The sequence below is a fragment of the Panthera uncia genome (genome assembly GCF_023721935.1).
Source record: "Panthera uncia isolate 11264 chromosome A1 unlocalized genomic scaffold, Puncia_PCG_1.0 HiC_scaffold_17, whole genome shotgun sequence".
In the NCBI taxonomy this organism is placed as follows: domain Eukaryota; kingdom Metazoa; phylum Chordata; class Mammalia; order Carnivora; family Felidae; genus Panthera; species Panthera uncia.
The window spans coordinates 151,651,011-151,658,758 of record NW_026057577.1 but is presented as its reverse complement, the minus strand read 5'-3'; the positions used below and the strand labels follow the sequence as shown (position 1 = coordinate 151,658,758).

The 7,748-nt window shown below is 56.2% G+C and overlaps 1 pseudogene; it reads right to left on the bottom strand.

Annotated features, from left to right (window-relative positions):
* Positions 1-4,281: 4,281 nt before the first annotated feature.
* Positions 4,282-5,977, bottom strand: LOC125935322 (ADP/ATP translocase 2-like; annotated as a pseudogene).
* Between the last annotated feature and the right edge of the window lie 1,771 nt (positions 5,978-7,748).

The window sequence follows — 7,748 nt, the reverse complement described above, 5'->3', positions numbered from 1 at the left end:
GGCCACTCCGGCCGCCGCCGCTCACGCAAGAGCCGTCTCGCGCCGCCGCCACCGCCGCGGGGGAACGAACGCACCGCGCACCGCGGGCCGCCGGCCGCCCAGCATGCTCCCGCCGCCCTCCGACCGACCTGTCGCCGCGGGATTCGCCGCCCCGCGGCCGCTTCCGGGTCCCGTGCCTCCCGCCGGAAGTGGGCGCGCCGCGCGGCCCCCTGGGAAACGCAGTCCAGCCAACGACGCACGCGCACGCACGCACGCGTCAGGGGCGCGACGCACGCTGGTGACGGCTCCCGCCCGCGTCCTCCTCCCGGCTTGCCTCGCGGGTTCCGGGCGCTTGGGCTGGGGCCTGTCGAGGGCGGAGGGGTCGCGAGGGGAGCGGGACGGGGAACCGGGTGGTGAGGCGGCCGGCAGGGGGCGCCAGGCAGAGGGGGATGGGGCGCGGCGGCGCGGCTGCGAGGCGGTCGCGAGGGGCCGGGGACGGAGGGGGCCGGTGGGGAGGGGCGGTGAGACGGGGGCGGGTCGAGGCGGGGGCGGGGCATGGCGGAGGCGGGGCATGGACCGGGGGCCGAAGGGGAGCCGTCGCCTTGGGGTCGCGGGGTCTCCAAGGCACCGCCCCACATCCGCGGACACTGGCTGGACCACCCCCTACCGCCCAGCCGTGGGGACTGCGCTGTCCCCAGGCCTACCGGGCCCACAAGTGGGTGCAATGTTGACATTTGGGAAAGCTGGTTGGAGGCGATACAGAGACCGTGTGCTGTTCTTGAAACCCTTTCTACGTCTGGAGTTACGTCAAAATAGAGGAAAATGGTCAATAGACTCCCGAAAATTAGAGACCTGATTTCAGGTGGTTATTTCAATAGGAGCCTCTTGGGGGGGGGGGCGGTGCGATTTTGAAGAAACAACACCGCAGAGAGGGGGGCCTGGGGAGGGGTCTTCCCCTTGAAGCGCCCCTGCCCGCACCCGGGCTTGCTCAGCCAGGGGCTGTAGTTCCTAGTCCCAGGTTCGGCGGCGCTGCGAACCTTCGGGGGGAAAGCTGTCCCGGTTCGCCCGCGGGCCCGCGCCCTTCCTGCTTCCATGCTAAGTTGGCAGAGCTCCCCCCGGCCGCGGGCCAGCCCTCTGCAGGGGCTTGCTTTTCCTGCCTGATTGCGGGAGACTCGCGTGAGGCACCTAGAGAAATGGCAAGCGCTATTCCTGGTTTTCAGAGGAGGAGGCAAACTGCTTTAGGGTGGGGGCTTGGGCGGGAATTCGTAGGGCAGTAGATGCGCTGTGGACGGGATGTGACTTCATGCAGAGATGGAGACCTCCGGGAACAAGGCACTGAGGCTGAGTGCAGGGAGGCCTTGGACCACCTGCTCCTAGGATCTGGGCCAGAGATTGGGGGGCCACTAGGAACTTTCCTCTGCACGTTCTCCCTTGTAGAATCCACTCCTGGCTCTGTTGGTTCAACCGATGGAATGGTGTGTCACAGACCGTCTCCACCCTCCCCTATCTGGTCTGTCCTCTGCTTTAGCAAAGCTGCCTCTTCTTACCCTGAGTGTAAAATCCACCCTTCTTAACAGGCTTACCAGTCCTCTGCAACCAAGGCCACAGAGCCACCTTTACCCCTGAGCCATCGTGCTCCTGCCACACCTAAGGAGCCCCTGCTCGCACCCTGCGGCTTTGCTGTCGCTGCTCTGGTCTACACAGTGTAGGAAGGAACGCCAGGCTAATTAGTCTGCAGGGAACAAAGACCAGCTCCAGCTGTGTGAGCACAAGAGGGCATCAGCGGGACACGAGGGACATGGGGGGTCTTGTGGAATCTGAAGGCCAGGATGCAGTCAGGCCTCAGGAAGGGGCCACAAAGCCCCAAGAACGCTGAGGTTCATACTCTTCTCCCTCTCAGACTGACTTTTGATCTGGTTTGTACTCTGTCCCAGGTGTAGAGATTTATTGGCAACTGGGGGCAAAAGCCACACCCTGACGCAGAGTGTCCTGCCGCTCATGAATCTAAAGCCAATGCAGGCAGGTCAGGTCCAAGGATCCAGAGGGGGTCCTGCGGGACCAGGCACGAGTGTCCCCGGCCCTCTGCAGGATAGAAATTGAATGTGAGCCAGCAGGAGGTGAGTGCAGAGTGTCCTGAAGGTATAGACAGAATGCAGGTACGGAGTGTCTGGGAGACTCCGGAAAGGAAAGGAGAGAATCTCCTCTTGCTTGGGGCCTGCTGTGTAGGTCCCCTCAGTCCCCCAGCTGCCCTTCATCAGTTATCCTCGGAGCCAGGGAGCCTTGGCGTCCACACGTCTGTTCCTGGCGGTCTGGTTATTCTCACCTGGTTCTTCCTTAGATGTCGTCTATTGTGCCGGAAGACTTGAGATAAATGTTAACTTCTTGTCCCTTATAAGGAGGACACACACTGTTGGTGCTACAAGGCGTGTGTAAAGTGGGGATGCGGGTCCTAGCAGGAATAGGATCAGGAAAAGGAGTGAAAAGCAGATTTTTACAAAGTCCTTCAGTTTCCCTATGTCACAGCTATAAAAAGGCCTTGCATGGGGGCACCTGGGTGGCTCAGGTTTGTGAGCTCAAGCCCCACATCAGACTCCGAGAAGACTGTGGAGCCTGCTTCTGATTTTCTCTCTCCCTCTCTCTCTGCCCCTCCCCCACTTGCACTCGCTCTCTCGCAAAATAAAGAGACAATAAATAAATAAATAAATAGATAGATAGATAGATAGATAGATAGATAAATGCCTTGCATGGCTTTCTGGAAGGTCAGATAGAAACCCGGTGCCGTGCGGGGACTTGGGGACCCAGCTTCTAGACTGCAGATCACTCCCGAGTGTCCAGCCCGGACCTGCCTGATGCTTGGCCCTCCTAGCAAGGGCACGGCTCCCACAGGACTTTCCTTCCCACCCATGAGACGTATCCCACTGTCAGTTCCTTATAGGAGCTCTTGTGTACAGGGTTAGCCCTCCCGCTGCTGGTTGGTGGTGGGATACTCGCGTGTTGCGCGTGGGTGTCTGGTTAGGGACCCTTGAAAGCTAACCATTCTCCTGCACGGTGAGGCTGTTGTTCATTCCCAGGGCCCCTCAAATGTGAGTCCAGGGTGACAGCGCGGAGCCTGACACGGGGCTCGGTCGCACGAACCGTGAGATCATGACCGAGCCAATATGAACAGTCAGACGCTTAACTGACTGTGCCCCCCAGGTGCCCTTATTTTTAACTTTTTGAGGAGCCGCCGTACTGTTCACAGTGGCTGCACCGGCTTGCATTCCCACCAACAGTGCACGAGGGTTCCTTTTTATCCACATTCTCACCAACACTGGTTGTTTCTTTTGTTTTTGATTTTAGCCATTCTGAGGAGTGTGAGGTGCTGCCTCATTGTGGTTTTGATTCGCATTTCCTTGATGATGAGGAATGTTGAACATCTTTTCGTGTGTCTGTTGGTCATCTCTGTGTTTGGAGAAATACCTGTTCATGTCTTCTGCCCGTTTTTTAGTTGGAAATGTTGTGTTTTGAGTATTGAGTCGTATTAGGTTCTTTATGTATTTTGGATTACGAACCCTTTATTGGCTATGTCATTGGCACATGTCTTCTCCCATTCTGTAGGTTGTCTTTTAGTTTTGTTGACTGTGTCCTTCCCCGTGCAGAAGCTTTTTCATTTTGGTGTAGTTTCTTTTTGCTATTTTATTATTGGTGTCTCAGAAGACATCACTGGAAAAGAGGAAAAAAGTTGCTATGGGCCGTAACAACTTTGGACAGCAAAGTTCTAGTCTGTTCTCCTGTTGCTTCCTTCTAACTTGTCATACGTTTCACTTCTATGTATGCCGTCAAGTCCACGATAACATCGTCCTTTTTGCTTTAAATGGTCAGCTGTGCTTTGAGTAAGTTAAGCAGGAGCACAGATGCTTGACATCAGTTCACGTGCACCCACCTGCTCTCTCGGCTCCTTCGTGCGTGTCTTGATTTCTAGCTGCTCTTTACTCCTTTGCTTCCGTGGCTTTTTTAAAGCACTTCTTACGACGTACATCCAGTGGTGGTGGATTGTGTCAACCATTTTTGAATGAAAATACTTTTAACCTGCCTTCATTTTTTTATTTCCTCAAATTTATTTTTCAGGAGTGACTGAAATAAAAAAATACAACGGAGTCCCACCATCATGGAAATGGCCTTAAGAGATAAAAGGGTCAGACAAACATCATTGCTTCCCATTTCCAACCAGTAGTTATCGTTGATAAACAGAGGGCCAAAAGTCCGTCAAGAATCCTCAAGAGATGTTCTCTGATACAACACACCTGTTCACAGGGGGAAACACTAGCGTAACTTGCACGAGCTTCTCGACTCGTCACACGAGACAAGCGCAAAAGCGCCCCATGCATCTGAGAACGCTGGACTAGCCCCCTTGTAGAAAGCTTTGCCTCCTTCCTTGCGGGGTGTCCTGCTCGGGCAGCGAAGCGAGCCTGTGGACCCGATGTCCGATGAACAGCGTCAAACAGATGGGAGTGAGCCCCGCAGCCGCTGTGACGGGTCGTGCCGTCATCCGGCTGAGGAACGTGTGTGTATTCTCGGGATCTGGGAGCGACCCCTTTGCAGCGGCACAGACGCTGAGGTAGGCAGCTCGGGACATGAGAACACCCTCCACAGCGCAGGCCCTCCATCCCACCGGATTTGTAGATCTCACCCAGGCAGTTGTCGAGGCCCCTGGGTTCCCTCTCCGGTCCAGCTTTGCCCGCATCAGCTGCCAGACGGGTACGAACAAAATCCAGAGGATACACAAAACACGGGGATGTGGCCCCAGCGGCACCACCTGATGCCAGATGCCCTGCAGAGTAGCGCCGAATTGGGCTCTGTGGTCCACACCACCCGGGAAGACCCGCTTGTGTTTATCTTTGAAGGCGAAGTTGAGAGCCTGGGTGGGGAAGTATCTGACCACGTTGGCCGGTGACCACGCCAGGAAGACAGGACCCCCTGCTCCTTGGGGACACGAACCTCACAGCCTGTGATGCCCTTGCATCGCTGTCTGTGGCGATGTGCTTGCTGGCACCCTGCACCTGCGGCGGCAGCTTGACCCGCTCGACGGGCACTGTCGTGGTCTCGGAGATGGTCTCGGGCGCTGCACCCTCGAAGGACACCGTGGCTTCTGTCACGTTCCAAGGAAAGAGGAGGCAAGTGACTGGGGGAACGTGGTAGGAACCGGCTGGAACTCCAGGCCCCTGGGCTGCCTTTGTTTTTTGGAAAGGTATTTTCAGTAATTGTAGAGTCCCGGGTTGACACGCGTGTTTTCTTCATGTGAAAGCACACTGTTGCAGTACCTTCTGGCCTGTGTTGTTTCTGATGAGAAATTAACAGTTATTTCTGGTCCTGTTTCTCTGCCTAGAGTGTGTCCCTTTTCTCTGGCTGGTTTTAGAATTTTTTTTAAAGCCGTTGCCTTTTTAGCAATTCGGCGGTGACGTGCTGTAGCGTGGTTTCTCTTGTCTGTCCCGCTGGATGCTTACCGAACTCCTTTACTTTGGGAGTCTCATCAAATTTGCAAATGTGCAGCCAAGAAGCCTTTAAATATTTGGTCTGCCTCCTCTTTGGAGTCCAGCTGTGTGTATATCAGACAGCTTGACGCTGTTCGATGGTGAGGAAGGTCTGTTTAGTTTTTCAATTTTTCCCCCTTCCCATACTTAGGTTTGGATCCTTTCTAATGTTATGTATCCAGGTTCACTGACTCTTTTTTGTATTTTCCAAACTGCTAAGCTTGTCCTGTGAATTTTCCATTTCAGTTGTTCTGTTTTTCATTTCTGGAAGTTCCATTGAGTTTTACAATCTTTTGCGTGTCCTGGAGAAAACCCCATGTGGCAGATAGATCTCTTTCTTCTATCTTTGTGCAGGCACGCTTCTCCGTTTTTGGGGGTGTAACAGTTTATTCGACTACCTCCCTGTTAATAGACACCTGAGTTGTTTCTAGCCTTTAGCTATGAAAACTTGGACTATAACGCGTGACCTCGAACGTACGTTTTTCCATGTCTTAATTTGCCAGTGTGTTTTTGAGGTAGATCCTTGGACGGGGAGCTGTCGATTCAAACGATGGACGTGGGGACGCTTCTCCAGTGGCTGCCCGGCGCCTCCCCTCGGGTGGCAGGCTGCTGGTATCCTGCCGGCAAAGGCTGAGGAAACCTGTTTCTCTGTAGCTGTGCCAGCAGAGGACAGTGTCTGACCTGTGGAGTTCTGCCGGTCTGACAGGTGAGATGCTGTCCCTCGACTCGGGGTCGTTTTCGTTTCTGTTTCCCTGATCGCGGGGAACAAGCGGCCTCGGGAGCAGGAGCTGTGGCTATTCCGGGTCCCGGGCCGTGGTGCGCTTGCGGTGTTTCTGAGCTGAGGAGCAGCCCCCGCCGCGGGTCACCGGGTCTCAGTGCATCGGAGACCGGCTCTGCGGGGCTCGTCCAGTAAAAACAAGATCCTGTTGGTGGGCTGCTGGGTCCGGGAAGTTGGAAACTGCAGTTGAGGCGCCACCTAGGTGCACACCTTAGAGAGGACAGCTGCCAGAGGCAGTTTGGGGTAGGCGCCCAGCTCTGCGCATCTTCTCTGGGATCAAGTGGGTTTCTTCGCGTTATCTCAGAAAGTCAGGCGGCCACAGCCGGGGAGCCCGGAAGGTGGCCCCCGTTCTCAGGTGAGGTGTGGGCTCCCTGGCGCTCTCCTTCATGTGGTCAGCCTAGTGCGCCCACGGCAGAGCGGTCAGGAAGGGTAAGGATCAGAGGCCCCCGGAGTCGTGCCTGGCACGGAGGAGTGGCCACGTTGCGTGGACCACCCCCGTCATCTTCGCTGGTTAGAACGTCCGTGCGCGAGGTGTCGGGTGGGCTGGGGTAAGAGAGGGGAGGGCCAGGCCCTGGGCTCTGAGTGAGTTCTCGTGGCTGCCGTAACTGGGTCCCACAGGTGGGCGGCTTAGCCGTCAGACATTTACTTCTCCCGGTGCTGGAGGCCGGGAGGCTGGGAGGCTGGGACACGGGTGGGGGCGGAGCGGGTTCCTCCTGAGGCCTCTCTGCTTGGCCTGTATGTGCCGACTCTGTGTCCTCACCTGGCCGTCCCCGTGCGTGTCTGTGTCCGGTCTCGTCTTCCTAGGAGGACACGGGTCATGTGGATCAGGGACACCCTAGTGACCTGCTTTGGCTTGACCACCTCTGTAGACCTGACGTCCAAACGCAGTCACGTTCTAAGGAGTCAGGAGTCAGGGCTTCAACAGACGAACTTGCAGAAAACGATTCCTTCCATAGCAGCCCTCAATTCTGTTGCAAATCCCCCCAGTGTGTCTCCGTAATTAATCCCTGTTGTTTTGAGGGTCGGAGGAAATGCCGGGGGCACGTGAGGTCGTGGGAAGGGGGGAGATGCAGGCCAAGCCAGGACTGTGTGTCCCCCTGCGTCCCTGACACTTGAGTGCACGCTGGTCCCCGGAGATGCTCCCCAGCCTCCTGTTGGAGGGGGCTGGTGTCAGAAAGGGGAGGTCCAGTGTCACCCCAGGAGGGTCTCAGGAGAAAGGGCGGTCCAGTGTCTTGCTAGGAGGTCTCAGGAGGACGTTTGGCCTGTTCAGGTGTCGGGAGCTGGGTGGGGGGAGGGGTCCCTTGATTCCACTGCCCTTGGGGCAGCGCCGATGGTCCCCAGGGTTAGGCCTCATCAACAGCCCCATTTCCCGGTGGAAAATCAACGAGATTACAGGTTTCAGCCTTAGAACACACGAGCGCTATTATTATCTTACAAAAAGCCGGGCTGGCCTTCCCGCAACGCTTTTAATACGACTTAGT